This window comes from Mobula birostris, chromosome 17, assembly GCF_030028105.1.
Source record: "Mobula birostris isolate sMobBir1 chromosome 17, sMobBir1.hap1, whole genome shotgun sequence".
Lineage (NCBI taxonomy): Eukaryota > Metazoa > Chordata > Chondrichthyes > Myliobatiformes > Myliobatidae > Mobula > Mobula birostris.
Window position 1 is genome coordinate 69661518 of NC_092386.1, and position 16907 is coordinate 69678424.

Sequence of the window (16907 nt, forward strand, 5' to 3'; positions counted from 1 at the left end):
AGTTTTGTTTGTTGTTGAATTCTATTACTCTCACAAATTGTTTTCTTCCTTCATTTTCCTCCAAACCCATCCCTTTCTAATAACATTGTTTTTACTGTCCTTTCTGATCTGATCCCAAACAATCAAAGAAGTGAAACATCTCTCTCAGATGTTGTCAGACTGCTAAGTTTTTGTTTAAGATTTACAGCATCTGTAGTTTTTTTGTCTTTTATGCATACTTTGAAAAAGAGAATAGCACTGTATCTATGCAAATCCTTATAGCATCCGCAACCCTATGATCCCTGTCTTGGAGGGTGATGTACATGGCCAGGGACCGTAAACCCGTGCTGACCAACACATGACCAAGATGTGTTCAAGGACATATTCAACCTCTCACTGCTGTATTCTGAGGTTCCCACCTGCTTCGAGGGAGCAGCAATCGCACCAGTGCCCAAGAAAAGCAGGGTGAGCTGCCTTAATGACTATCAACTGATAGCTTTCACATCTACCACAATGAAGTTCTTCAAAAGGTTGGTTATTCCTAGAATGAACTCCTGCCCTTGCTTCAAATTAGATCCTCTGTAACAGTAGATGCAACCTCACTGGCTCAATGCTCGGCTGCAAACCATATGTCAGGCTGCTCTTTATTGCTTACAGCTTGGTGTTCAACTCATCATTTCCTCAGTATTTGCCACCAAACTTCTAAACCTGGGTCTCTGTATCTCCTTCTGCAATTGGATCTTTGATCTCCTCTTTGGGAGATCACAGATGGTTTGGAAGTATGCTCAGCTCACTCTCTGTTCTCTTTACACATGTGTCTACATGGCTAAACACAGCTCATACACTTTTATAAATGTGTAGAAGGCAGTACTGTTGTCAGTAAAATCTCAGATGGCAGACAGGAGTGTGATACATCGGCTGGTTGAGTGGTGTCACAACTACAAACTTGCACTTAATATCAGCAAGATCAAGGAATTGATTGTGGACCAGGAAGGGGAAGTAACCAGTCCTCAGTGAGGGCTCAGCTTTGAGTTCCTGGTTGTCAAAATCTCAGTGGATCTATCAACACATTGATGAAAACACAAAAAAGGTACGTAATGGCTCTGCTCACTAGGAGTTCGAAGAAATTTGGTATGTGTAGGATTTCAAGAAGCTGTAGAGGGACGTAGGCTTAGCCATTTCCATCGCTGGCACAACCCTTCCCACCATCGAAGACATCTTCAAGAGATTGTGCTTCAAGAGGGTGGCATCCAACATAAACAATAAAAGTGAGATAGTATTTATAGGTTCAACGTCCATTAAGGAATTGGATGGCAAAGGGGAGAAAACTGTCCTTGAATTGTTGAGTGTGTGCCTTCATGCCTTCACGCTTCTGTACCTCCTTCCTGATGGTAACAATGAGTAGAGGGCATGTCCTGGGTGATGAGGGCCCTTAATGATGTATGCTACCTTTCTGAGACACCACTCCTTGAAGATGTCTTCATCTAGTACTCAGGATGGAGCTGACTAACTTCACAACTTTCTGTAGCTTCTTTTGATCCTGTGCAGTAGCCCCTCACCCGCATACAAGACTTTGATGGAGCCAGTCAGAATGCTCTCCAGGGTACATCAGTAGAAGTTTTCGTGTGTCTTAGGTGACAAACCAAATCTCCTCAAACTCCTAATGACATATAACCACTGTCTTCCCTTCTTTATAATGGCATCAATACATTCGGGCCCAGTTAGATCCTCAGAGATCTTGACAACTAGGAACTTGAAATTGCTCACATTCTCCATTTCTGATCCCTCTATGAGGATTAATTTGTCTTACCCTTTCTGAAGTCCACAGTCAGCTCTTTGGTCTTACTGACATTGAGTGCAAGGTTGTTGCTGTGACACCACTCAACTAGCTGGTATATCTCGCTCCTGTACACCCTCTTGTCTCCATCTGAGAGTCAGACACCACTGGTTGTATCATCAGCAAATTTACAATTGACAGCTGAGTTGTGTGTAGCCACACAGTCACGGGCATAGAGAGAGTAGAGCAGTGGGCTGAGCACATATCCCCAAGGTCCACCAGTGTTGATTGTCACTGAGGAGGAGTTATTAATACCAATCCACACAGATTGTGGTCTTCTGGTTAGAAAGTCGAGGATCCAATTGCGGAGGGAAATACAGAGACCAAGCTTCCATAGCTTATCGATCAGGACTGTAGGAATGATGGTGTTAAGTGCTGAGCTGTAGTCAGTGAAAGCATCCTGACATAGGTCATTAACCCTTTCTCTGCACTGTTTATTTATTTTGTAATTTATAATGATTTTATGTCTTTACACTCAATGCTGCTGCAAAACCACAAATTTCACATCATGTATGACAGTGATGATAATCCTAATTGCTATCCCATGCCTGAAAATGTTATCTAGATTTTGTTGTGTACAGACGTGGCCTGTTCATTTGCAAATGGAACTGAGCATTATACAATCCTCAGTGACCATTCCATTTCTAACCTTATAACACAAGAAGGGTCATCAAGATGACTGACCTGAGTGTTACAAGAATCACCTCTCATCATAATAATCAGTGAGGCATAGAGAATCTGTGTTTACCAACATGTAACTTTTATTGTCTCACCTAAAAAGCTCATGGATTCACAAACTTGTGCGTACCCCACTAAAATCCCTGTCCATCTATGAACAGTCAGTGAAGAGAAAAGGTATTACTCAGGAAAGGAGTCAATGCTGACCAGGCATTCCTCGTGGTCCCAATCTCCACATGTCCATGGGGTCCTCCTTATCAGCGATGGTTGGTCTCTGGTTGCTGGAGAGTTATCACCCCTGCATATTTGGTGTTCCTGACTCTTATAGTGTTCCTCATCAATTGAACTGGTGGATCTCCATCCCATTGGCTCAAGGTCACCTGACCTACCAGGGTCGCCTTCTTACTGGTCATTGTCCAGGACTACAACCAACATTGTTTCCTGGTTCTGCCCACCCCAGCATTGTGTAATTGTGTCTTTCAACTCTAACTGGTCCAAACCAGTTAAATGGGGTGACCCAGACAGAGTTTAATGAGATTACAGATTGCTTCTTTGGTGGGTCTGACATTTTACATAATTACTAGCTACTCACCTGAGGATGGTCTCAGGTTTAGCAGGGCATGACCTGAAGCTCCTTGTGCCCACGTTCAATCGCTCTGATTAGAATATCCAAGAGAAGAATCAGTTCAGAGTCCACAAACTGGTGAGAAACAATGACAACTGGTTGTCTGCTTCCTCTGTCCTTGATTCGTCAAATCCACCAAGTGTAGACTGTAGATTCTTCTGGCCAACATGAGGAAGCTTTGAAAGGGAGCAGTACATTCAATAGGGCTAATGTTCATCTTACAGAAGAATGAAATAAGCTTTTAGTCCTCTAAGAAATTTTTCTGTATCTTAGCTCAGGCTTCTCATATTATCCCTGATAAACTTCAGCCCATATCAGTAACTGTGACTTCAGAATCAGAATCAGGTTTAATATCACCAACACATGTCATGAAATTTGTTAACTTAGTGCCAGCAGTATAATATAATACATAATAATAAAGAAAAATAAATAAGTAAATCAATTGCAGTAGGCATATATACTGCATGTATATCAAATAGTTAAATTAAAAATAGTGCAAACCAGAAATAATAAAAATGAGGTTATGTCCATGTATTCAATGCCCATTTAGGAATCGGATGGCAGAGGGGAAGAGACTGTTCCTGAACACCAACTCCACATCTCCATGTGCACCAACATATACCCTCAGATTTCAGCACTTGCTGGCTTTGTGTCCACAGTTATCTAGCCACCGTCTCTACTTTCACTCTCCACAATCCCCACCTGTTCCATTTGTCTCTTTTTTACCTTGTTTGGCTCCACCTATCCCTCACTTGCCTCTGTCTCGCACATTCCTGTCTGCAGCTGACTTCATCTGCCCATCACTTTTCATCCCACTTCCATCTACCTATCTCCTAAGGACCCCCTTCTCTTTTCACTCTCAGTCAAAAGCGTGCCTCCTCCCCAACACCCCCCCCCCAACCTCTCAACACAGATACTGCTCAACCAACCAAGTTCCTCCAGCCGTGTGTTTTCACTCTTCCCTCATTGGGTGGAATTTTCAGAGCTAAGTGTTTCTGCAGAAGATACACGGACAGCATAGTCTGCTCCAAGACAAAATTCAGACCCAACCATCTAACGATACAGAAATGGAAAGAATCCATGCTTGAGAGTGGTAATCAGTATTTTCAAGACAATTTTTTGAGACTAAACCAGACTTCACCTGTAGAACCAACACACATCTTTCTTTCTTTTTAAATCTTTTTATTGAATAAGTATACAAAAAGGTAAGCCATATAGGCACTAATACACTGTTAGAATATAATAAAATTACAGAAGATATTAATACAAAAAAAAGATACATACAATGTAATTTAAACATAACGTACCAAGGTAACATAATAGTATACTAATTTTTATATATATATCAATAGAGAAAAGGAAAAAAAAAACCCCCAAAAAAACCCACCGTGCAACTAACTAAAAGCAAAGCAAAGCAATGGGCTAACTTGAAACCAAACAGAGTTAAAAAACTTAAAATCACGTCCTCAATCCCGACCTCCATTAAAAACAGTAAAAAAAAACAAGAAGGGTATATATTACATTAAATGAAAATATTGAATAAAAGATCTCCAGGTCTGTTCAAATTTAAATGAGGAGTCATAAAGATTGCTTCTAATTTTCTCCAAATTCAAGCATAATATCGTCTGAGAAAACCAAGAAAAGGTAGTTGGAGCATTAAGCTCTTTCCAATGTTGTAAGATACATCTTTTCGCCATTAAAGTAAGAAATGCAATCATTCTACGGGCTGAGGAGAAAGATTACTGGAAATTTTAGGTAGTCCAAAGATAGCAGTAATAGGGTGAGGAGAGATATCTATATTCAATACCTTGGAAATAATATTAAAAATGTTTCTCCAAAAAGTTTCCAGAGTAGGGCAAGACCAAAACATATGAGTTAAAGAGGCTATCTGCCCCGGACATCTATCACAAAAAGGATTAATATGAGAATAAAAGCGAGCTAATTTAAGAACCAACATACATCAAAGTTGCTGCCTGGCCTGCTGCGTTCACCAGCAACTTTGATGTGTGTTGCTTGAATTTCCAGCATCCGCAGAATTCCTGTTGTTTGCGTTCAACTGTAGAAAGTCAGTATCTGCGATGACTTGCTTAACTTCCCCGCTATGCAGTAGAGGTACACAATTACCCTTGGGCAATTACAGACTGACATGCTCCACAACTACTAATAGATTTTTTTCTCTGGGAATTACATTCAGATTTTACTGGCGTTAGAGTGTGAGTTCTGACACCAGTGATGGATTCTAGGTGAGGGCTGCTGAGCATTATTCTTCTTTGTATCTCCCTTTCTCTGCAGTGTTTATGCCCTAAATCTCACTGGCAGGAAACGAGCAACACTCCTGAGACACTGGAAAGATTCCATTTACTTCACTTCTTCATTGTTTCCAGAGAATTTCGGGGTGAAATTCAGTTTACCTTTGTGAGGACTGAAGTTTTTTTGACATTAATTCCTTTTGTTGATGATTTGGTTCTTTGTTTTGACAGATTAGTTTTAACATTTTAATCTCCCACCTCTTTTCATCCTACCTTTCTCCCTAAGGACATTTCTAGGAAAACACTCTTTCAGAAGGACTGTCCACAAAGTTGGTATCTTTCAAGAATTCTTCGGTAATGGTGTTGGGTACATTTTTAAAACTGTCTTTTTCTTCCTTGTAACATTGGGATCAGCTTTTATCTTCAACTGGTGCTATTCCCAGGTAACAGGTACTGGAGGAAAGTGATTATTTAAACTCTCACAGGCTGTTTCTGATGACGCCTGCCAATACATTAGAATGTTGTCCATGTGCAGAGAACTAATTTGATTGCATCTATCCTTGCTTATTTCACAAAGTGGAACATGATGAAAAGGAGTTCATTGCATGAAGGGTCTGACTTGCATTCGTTCTGATACAATTATGGAATCCTACAGCATTGTTTAATCTGCAGAATTTCCACCAGCTCATTGAAGGTACTATCCAATTAGTTGCACTCTCTCACTCTCCACAGAGCACTGAAAATATTTCTTCTTCCAGCACAGATCAAATTCACTTTTGAAGGTTAGTTTTGAATTTGATTCCACTATGCTTTCACTGAGTGCATTCCAGATCATCACAATATAAGTTCTAAATAATTCTTCTCATCTTTCCCCAGTTCTCTCGAGTGGCACTTTAAATCTATGTCCAATGCTTACTGATTCTTTTACCAGTGTGGACAATTTATCCTTATTGTCTCCATCAAAATCCTCCCTAGTTTTAAATGCTTCTATTAAAAGCCTCCGTAACATTCTCTGAACTTGGTGGACAATTCCAGATGCTTTACATAGAATAGTATAGCACAGTACAGGCCTTTCAGCCCACAATGTTGTGCCGACCCTCAAACCCTGCCTCCCATATAAGCCCCCACCTTAGATTCCTCCATATACCTGTCTAGTAGTCTCTTAAACTTCACTAGTGTATCTGCCTCCACCACTGACTTAGGCAGTGCATTCCACACACCAACCACTCTCTGAGTAAAAAACCTCTCTCTAATATCCCCCTTGAACTTCCCACCCCTTACCTTAAAGCCATGTCCTCTTGTATTGAGCAGTGGTGCCCTGGGGAAGAGGCGCTGGCTATCCACTCTATCTATTCCTCTTATTATCTTGTACACCTCTATCATGTCTCCTCTCATCCTCCTTCTCTCCAAAGAGTAAAGCCCCAGCTTCCTTAATCTCTGATCATAATGCATTCTTTCTAAACCAGGCAGCATCCTGGTAAATCTCCTCTGTACCCTTTCCAATGCTTCCACATCCTTCCTATAGTGAGGTGACCAGAACTGGACACTATACTCCAAGTGTGCCCTAACCAGAGTTTTATAGAGCTGCATCATTACATCGCGACTCTTAAACTCTATCCCTTGACTTATGAAAGCTAACACCCCATAAGCTTTCTTAACTACCCTATCCACCTGTGAGGCAACTTTCAGGGATCTGTGGACCTGTACCCCGAGATCCCTCTGCTCCTCCACACCACCAAGTATCCTGCCATTTACTTTGTACTCTGCCTTGGAGTTTATCCTTCCAAAGTGCACCACCTCACACTTTTCCGGGTTGAACTCCATCTGCCACTTCTCAGCCCACTTCTGCATCCTATCAATGTCTCTCTGCAATCTTTGACAATCCTCTACACTATCTACAACACCACCAACCTTTGTGTTGTCTGCAAACTTGCCAACCCACCCTTCTACCCCCACATCCAGGTCGTTAATAAAAATCACGAAAAGTAGAGGTCCAAGCACAGATCCTTGTGGGACACCACTAGTCACAATCCTCCAATCTGAATGTACTCCCTCCACCACCACCCTCTGCCTTCTGCAGGCAAGCCAATTCTAAATCCACCTGGCCAAACTTCCCTGGATCCCATGCCTTTTAACTTTCTGAATAAGCCTACCGTGTGGAACCTTGTCAAATGCCTTACTAAAATCCATATAGATCACATCCACTACACTACCCTCATCTATATGCCTGGTCACCTCCTAAAAGAACTCTATCAGGCTTGTTAGACACGATCTGCCCTTCACAAAGCCATGCTGACTGTCCCTGATCAGGCCATGATTCTCTAAATGCCTATAGATCCTATCTCTAAGAATCTTTTCCAACAGCTTTCCCACCACAGACGTAAGGCTCACTGGTCTATAATTACTCGGACTATCCTGATGATGTAGACAAGTACACTGAAGACACATTAAACTCAGTGGGGTGGAGTCAGGGTTGGGAAACTTTAGGGAGGAGAGAAGTGCAGAATTGAAAGAAGTCCCTGAATGGATTAGACTACAAGGATGTACGAGTTCCTCAGGTAAAAGGCTTGAATTTTTTCATTACACTTCACGGTATACCAAATCTCCTGTAACACTTTCCAGGGTGTGATCATTGTTGTAGAACACAAAGGGTACCTGAGAAAAGATTTAAAAAGAAACATGCATGCACATATATATGCATGAAACCAGCTCACAAAGGTGCAGGTCCAATTAACTACAAGGGTTTACGATGTTATGGCAATATGAGGACTTGTCTAAAATAGTGCCAGATGGTATTTCAGTGAGCTAAAACAACCAATGGCAATTAGTCAGTTGACAAACAATCCCAGGCTGAATTCCACTGATTGATTGTTTTCTCCTATTAATGTCTCAAATGTTCTTGACTAAAGCATTTAAATAGTCATGCTTTTGGATGTACTGTTTGAGTTTTGAGATCTTTGTAGTTTTGTGGTTTACTGAATAAAGGTTTCTTTTGAGTTCTGGCTTTGTTCTGTCTCCTGGCTTTGGGTCCCACCAGTAGTTACAGGTGAGCAAACACAACAAATTGACAATGAGGTGCTGTGTTATATCGACATGACAATTCCAGCAGAGTACTTACACTCAATTCTACAACAACAGCAATCTCAAATTGAGGCGGCCTCGCTGAAGTTGATCAAAACTTTGATCAGTAGGTTATCAGTGAGTCCAAAGATGTTGGTGCCAAACACTGAACAGAACTCATGTGAATCAGTTGTTGTGTCCATTACCAACTTCCAGTTCAATGCCTCTTTGGGTGTTATGTTTGAATCATGGTTCAAATGTTATGAAGATATATTCTGGGTCAAGATCACCAATAAAGGTGACTTGTGGAAGCCATGCACTTTGCACTGAAAATTTGATATTCCTGAACATGCGTATTATTTCAAATTTATTCTGCCCAAGACCCATTCTTTCAGTGTTCTTCAGTATTCACTACCATTGCCTAAAACTTGTCAAACATGATGCCGATAACTTCGTCACACATGCCAGTGTTGTCATTCGCGAAAGTGAAAAGTTCAAGATGGGTAACATGACTAAATCATGGTTCAAAAGTCTAATTTTATTTGTGGGCTTCAGGCACCTAATGATGCGGACATTCACAAACAGCTCCTAGCCGGACTGGAGCAAGACTCTGATATAACTCTACAAATGTCATCGAAGAATGTCAGTGTTTGATCAATCTAAAACATGATTCCAACCTGGTTAAACAGAACATGGTCACAAAGAAGGCTTTTATTATCCTTTGCTGCCTTATAGGCCAGTGAAACACATGGACTAGAAGTTTCAAAAGCCATCAAGATCTGCAAGGAGTTTAATGCTCACGTTCAAAGTTAACTTCACCCCCAGGAGACAGTGAGTCAACATTTTTATCAACAATCTGCCGGTCAAACCACAACACAATACAGCACCAGCCACCGCCATTACCTGCAAACGCATGTGCTGGACCATGGGACTCCAACATTCAAACGGAATCATCTCTCCTCCTGCAGTGCATCAGGTGGAATCCTCCAGCTGATTGGTGAACTACAGTGCATGGCGAAGCTCAATGGTAACCCAGTCGGCAGCCAGCCAGATGTGAACGTCCTTGACATTGACTGGATGAAAGAGCTTGATATCTGAAGCACTCCTCTGGATTAAGTCTGTATGAAGAGATTGGCCATTCAAATCATGTCAGTCAATGCTATACCACCATCAGCATGTGAAACAAAACAACTACAACAGCGCTTTGCAGCAGTGTTTCAAGAAGGTTTAGGTTACTGCACCAAACGGCAAGCAGAACTCCATCTCCATCCAGGCACAAAGCCAGACTTCAATTCCGAAAGACCGATACTATACACAGTCTTACCAATCATGGAGCAAGAGCTGGATCGCCTGCAAAAAGTTGGTGTGATCAAAGCTGTCAACTACTCATGTTGGGTAGCTCCAGTTGTCATTGTCAGGAAAACCAAAGGTACAGTGAGGTTATGTGCAGACTTTTTAACTAGTCTCAGTGGAGTTTTGTACCTAATTCCGCTACTTTGTGAAGTTGGACTTGGTTGAAACCCACTCCAGGTAGAAGTGGCAGAAAATTCACAGGAGCTTCTCACTATTACTACACACAAGGGGTTGGTTTCCTTCCTCCATCTGCCTTCCATTTTCCAATACCTTATGGACACCATGCTGAGTGTTGCTGCTTATCTTGACAACATCATTATGGTGGGCACGGATCAGACAGAACTATGCAATGCCTTGACACATTTTGAACAAACTACTAGACTTTGGATTGCGACTTTCGACAGAAAAATGCAGCCTCCTGAAGCTTTCAATCAATTATCTGGGATTTATGGTAGATGAGCACAGTCGTTACTCAGATCCTGAAAACATCGCTGCTATCTTAAAGATGCCTCCACCACCTCAGCACTTTACAATAATATTTGGGCATGATCAGTCATTATTCAGCATTTCTCCCAGAAGCGCACTAAGGGAACCACTTAGTACCCTGCTCAACAAGGGCACCATATGGAAATGCTCCAAACAATGCTAAGAGGCTTTTGATGGTGAAGAATATGCTGCAATCCGTCCTTCTTTTGATGCATTTCATCTCAGAGTTGTGAATTACCGTCATGACAATTACATCCAACTATGGTTGGGAACTGTCATGTCCCATGATAGTTTCAAAAAAGCTGTCATGCATGCAGCCAGATCACTGACTGCAGCAAAAAGGAACTATGGATAAATTGAGAGAAAAGCTTTGGAAATCATTTTTGCTGTGAAGAAATTCCACAAGATGCTTTATGGCAGACACTTCACTCTCCTTACTGATCACAAGCCATTGTTGTCCATCTTCAGGGCTAAGTAAGACACCACAATGTATAGAGCTAACCACCTACAAAGATGGACAATGATATTATCAGTCTATGATTTTGAAATCAAGTGCACATCAACCCAGGAACTTGAACAAGCCGATGCCCTCTCTAGGCTCATGACTCAGCAGGTTACTGAAGACGAAGATGCAGCTGTTGTTGCGACCTCAATTGGTTGCGAAATCCACTGGGTTATATTGGATGCTGTTGAAGGTCTTCCGGTCACAGTCAGCAAGATCAGGGTAGAAACAGCTGAGGTCCCCCCTTTCTGTGCATCTCCAGATACCTCATTGCCAGATGGCCAGTCAAGGTTGAGGAAGATGTCATTACTTTATACCAATGCCATACATCACTCTCAACTGTGGACTCCTGCCTACTGTTTGGAGACACAATAGTGATTCCACAAACACTTGGACCAAAAGTACTGAAACAATTCCATTGAATCAATGGAATGAAAGCCCTGGCAAGAAGTTTTGTGTACTGGCCAGGTATTGATGAAGATATCACAAGTGTATGCAAAGAGCAAAAAAACAAGTATGCCGACCCACAACCATGGCTTCAGGCTACCAGATCTTGGAGCCAAGTACATGTTGACTCTGTTGGCCCAATCTATGGGCGTATCCAGCTTGTCTTGGTTGACACCTATTCCAAATGGCCAGAGGTATTATCTGTGAAGTCAACAACAACAGAGGCTACTATTCAACAGCTGCTGCAGATCCTCAGCCACTTTGGGATGCCAGAAGCTTTTATTTCTGACAATAGCACTCAATTTAGTTCACAGCAGTTTGCTACATTCTGCCAGAACAGTAGAATTACTCGTATCCACTCACTGCCATATCATCCACTGCCTAACGCCCAAGAAGAGGGGTTTGTGGATACCTGCAAATGGTCACTTCTGAAATCAAGAGGGGAAGCAGCATTGGTTGAGACACTCAACACATTTCTACTGACATATTGAATGACATAGCATCCAGGCCTTGAGGGGAAGTCTCCAGCTAAAGTGCTTTTGGGAAGAAAACTGTGCACAGAGTTGGATGCAATGCTGCCAGAGCATCCAACATCTGACACAGCAGATTTTCAGGTGCACAAAGGAAGCCACACAGACCTTGGTCACTGGGTGAAGTCATTCAAGACCAGAGCTGCAGTGTGGGCCAGACAGTATCACAATGGGCGAGACCCCTGGGTATCAGATCAGAATGTCAAACGAATGGGAAATATGCTCTGCAAAGTTATCATAGACCGACATCACTGGCATCATCACATCAATCAGTTGCAGTCAAGTGCTTCCAAAGGCACAAGTTCATCTGGCAGATAATGAAATCTGTAATGAAATACAGAGCTGGACCTTCATTTCCTCCTAGAAGGGTTCAATTTACACTGACCAAACTAACCACCAGAGCCAACACAGGCGATTTGAAAGTCACAGCCTGCAAATACTAAGAAGGACTGATTGCCAGTGTAAGCTGGGTCTTCCAATCCAAATCAACCCTCAGCTCAAATCCTACAAGTAATCATCTTCAAAAGAGAGGCTTTACAATGTGCCAAAACAACCAACGCCTATTGGTCAGCTGACAACCAATCCCAGGCTGACTTTCATTGATTGATTGTTGTTCCTATCTATGTCGCAAATGTTCTTGGCTAAACCATTTCAATGGTTATGTTTTGGGATGTACTGTCAAGCTTTGAGTTTTGTAGTTACATGGCTTACTGAATAAAGGTCCATTCTGAATGCTATTTATGTCCTGGATTGGGGTCTCATCTGTAATTATAGGCAACAGTTCTAAATGTTCCTGAGTACAAGATGTTTGGGAAATAGATGGAAGTGAAGAAGGGTAGTGGGAGTGAGTGATTACCAAGTATACTGTTGTGCTGGAGAGTGGGATGCTCTTGAATAGTTGAGATTGAATCTATTTGGTGAGAGTTAAGAGACAAAAGAGGTGTCATTGTATAATTGGAAATATTCTACAGGCTGCCAATTAGTGAGAAGAATACAGTGAAGTGAATTTGCAGGGAATGTAGAATTGTGCTAAATTCATAATGAAAGGTGTGTAGGAGTGACAGGCAGATGTGGGGGGGGGAGAGTGGAAATAGCAAGAGAGGCTGGGAGGTGATAGGTGGGGCAACAAAGTACTGCAGATGATGGAAAGTGACAGGAAAGGAAGATGCAGTATGGAACCAAATTAGAGATGGGGTTGAGCAGGTGTTAGGGAACTAGTAGTAGGAGTGTGCAGGTGATAGACAGATGGAATGGGTAGAGGAAGGGAAAGTGATTCCATCATCAGCCACATCTTCTCCTCCCCATCCATTTCTGATTTCTGCAGGGACTACTCTCTCCATGAATCTCTGGTTCATTCATCTGTCCCAATTCATCCCCACCCTTACCCAGGCACTTTCCTCTACTACAGTCCTCACCTTCTCCCTCACCTCCATCTAAAGACCAAAAACTGCTTTTTTAGGCAGGGAAGAGATTCATGTACATCTCCTCCAACCTTGTTTATTGCATTCTGTGCTCTCGTTATAGCCTCCTCTATATAGACTGGCAAATGACACTTAAAGGATTGACGGTGGATATGCAATGGCAAGCATTTAAAGGTTGCATGGATGAACTACAACAATTGTTCATCCCAGTTTGGCAAAAGAATAAATCAAGGAAGGTAGTGCACCCGTGGCTGACAAGAGAAATTAGGGATAGTATCAATTCCAAAGAAGAAGCATACAAATTAGCCAGAGAAAGTGGCTCACCTGAGGACTGGGAGAAATTCAGAGTTCAGCAGAGGAGGACAAAGGGCTTAATTAGGAAGGGGGAAAAAGATTATGAGAGAAAACTGGCAGGGAACATAAAAACAGACTGTAAAAGCTTTTATAGATATGTAAAAAGGAAAAGACTGGTAAAGACAAATGTAGGTCCCCTGCAGACAGAAACAGGTGAATTGATTATGGGGAGCAAGGACATGGCAGACCAATTGAATAATTACTTTGGTTCTGTCTTCACTATGGAGGACATAAATAATCTTCCAGAAATAGTAGGGGACAGAGGGTCCAGTGACATGGAGGAACTGAGCGAAATACATGTTAGTAGGGAAGTGGTGTTAGGTAAATTGAAGGGATTGAAGGCAGATAAATCCCCAGGGCCAGATGGTCTGCATCCTAGAGTGCTTAAGGAAGTAGCCCAGGAAATAGTGGATGCATTAGTGATAATTTTTCAAAACTGGTTAGATTCTGGACTAGTTCCTGAGGATTGGAGGGTGGCTAATGTAACCCCACTTTTTAAAAAAGGAGGGAGAGAGAAACCGGGGAATTATAGACCGGTTAGCCTAACGTCGGTGGTGGGGAAACTGCTGGAGTCAGTTATCAAGGATGTGATAACAGCACATTTGGAAAGCAGTGAAATGATCGGACAAAGTCAGCATGGATTTGTGAAAGGAAAATCATGTCTGACGAATCTCATAGAATTTTTTGAGGATGTAACTAGTAGAGTGGATAGGGGAGAACCAGTGGATGTGGTATATTTGGATCTTCAAAAGGCTTTTGACAAGGTCCCACACAGGAGATTAGTGTACAAACTTAAAGCACACGGTATTGGGGGTAAGGTATTGGTGTGGGTGGAGAATAGGTTAGCAGACAGGAAGCAAAGAGTGGGAATAAACGGGACCTTTTCAGAATGGCAGGCGGTGACTAGTGGGGTACCGCAAGGCTCAGTGCTGGGACCCCAGTTGTTTACAATATATATTAATGACTTGGATGAGGGAATTAAATGCAGCATCTCCAAGTTTGCGGATGACACGAAGCTGGGTGGCAGTGTTAGCTGTGAGGAGGATGCTAAGAGGATGCAGGGTGACTTGGATAGGTTGGGTGAGTGGGCAAATTCATGGCAGATGCAATTTAATGTGGATAAATGTGAAGTTATCCACTTTGGTGGCAAAAATAGGAAAACAGATTATTATCTGAATGGTGGCCGATTAGGAAAAGGGGAGGTGCAACGAGACCTGGGTGTCATTATACACCAGTCATTGAAAGTGGGCATGCAGGTACAGCAGGTGATGAAAAAGGCGAATGGTATGCTGGCACTTATAGCGAGAGGATTCGAGTACAGGAGCAGGGAGATACTACTGCAGTTGTACAAGGCCTTGGTGAGACCACACCTGGAGTATTGTGTGCAGTTTTGGTCCCCTAATCTGAGGAAAGACATCCTTGCCATAGAGGGAGTACAAAGAAGGTTCACCAGATTGATTCCTGGGATGGCAGGACTTTCATATGAAGAAAGACTGGATGAACTGGGTTTGTACTCGTTGGAATTTAGAAGATTGAGGGGGGATCTGATTGAAACGTATAAGATCCTAAAGGGATTGGACAGGCTAGATGCAGGAAGATTGTTCCTGATGTTGGGGAAGTCCAGAACGAGGGGCCACAGTTTGAGGATAGAGGGGAAGCCTTTTAGGACCGAGATTAGGAAAAACTTCTTCACGCAGAGAGTGGTGAATCTGTGGAATTCTCTGCCACAGGAAACAGTTGAGGCCAGTTCATTGGCTATATTTAAGAGGGAGTTAGATATGGCCCTTGTGGCTACGGGGGTCAGGGGGTATGGAGGGAAGGCTGGGGTGGGGTTCTGAGTTGGATGATCAGCCATGATCATAATAAATGGCGGTGCAGGCTCGAAGGGCCAAATGGCCTACTCCTGCACCTATTTTCTATGTTTCTATATTGGTGAGACCAAGGACAAACTAGGTGTCCACTTTGCCAAGCGCTTGCGCTCGATCCGCCATGCCTTTCTGGAGCTCTCGATTGCTGGCTATTTTAACTCTCCTCATTCCAACACCGATGGGGAGGAACCTCCACCATTGCCAGAGTGAGGCTAAATGCTATCTAGAGGAAAACACCTCATATTCCGCCTGAGTATTTTACATTTCGGCAGCATGACCTCTGAATTCTCCGAGATCAGGTAAACTGCTTTTTGTCTGTCCTCTTTCTCTCCCTTCCTGTTCTACCTAGTTCCTGTAACACCCACCTCAGCCCCTTGTCACAATGTTTCTTTTGCATCCTCTATCCATTCCGTCTGCCCTTCACCTACTCACCCCTCCTAATGGGTTTCCCCCACAATCATCCAACCTCCCTTATTTGGTGCAATGGTTCATTTTCATATCAGACTCTATCGTCTGCAGCATTTCATGCCTCCACCAGTCCCCTCCCAGTCCCTGTTGCTAGCAACCCTCCTACCTGGATCCATGCATCATGTATCAAGGAGGAAGAAGCTGCTGCAGTCTCAGCAAAGGAAGATATATCTGAGATACTGGATGAGTTAAATATTGGCGAATTGAGCTACAGAAGCCAGCTGCATTTAAAGCAGATAAATCACCATCTTATATATGATGAACCTTCAGGTTATCAGGGATAGTAAAGGTGAAAAATAAGAAGAAATTGGCTATAATCTTGAAAGCACTGTAAATGCAGATGATGACGAAAAAAACAGAAGAATTGCAAAATTACACACTAGTATAATAAAAGTGCAAGGATAAACCCAGGACTGGCCAGCCAGTTTATCCACAGGGGTTGTAAGCAGCAACAAATTGATTATCATTCTCTCTAATGAGGCCAAAGCATCTGCAACCATATTTAGCCAGAAGTAACAAATGGGTGATAAGTCTCAACACTCTGCTGACAGCCCCAACATCACAGACTTCAGTCAGCTGGATTCACTCCAAGTCATGATAAAATATGATCGAGCTGTTGGTTCAGCGTCAGTTACAGAACCAGACACATCCCAATTATAGGTGTAAAGACCTACAATCCAAAACTATCAGTACCTCTCACCAGGCTGTTCCAGCTCACCTGCAACTTTACTCGATAATGCGGAATGCTGCTCAGCAAATACCGATTGACAGAAAGGAGGACAAATGCAAACTGGCTAATTACCATGTAACCCATCTACACTCAGTCTTCAGCAACAGTTGGAAGGGAGATTGACACTGCTACCAAATGGCACTTAAACAGGTATAATTTTGGTCATGAGCACCTATACTTGATTTGGCCAGAAAATGCTCGAAACACCCAGCAAGTCCGGCAGCAATAGTGAAAAGAGAAACAGTTAATATTTCAGGTCTGTGACCTTTCTTCGGACTAGGAAAGAAATAAAACAAGTTCTAGATGTATAGAAAATGGAA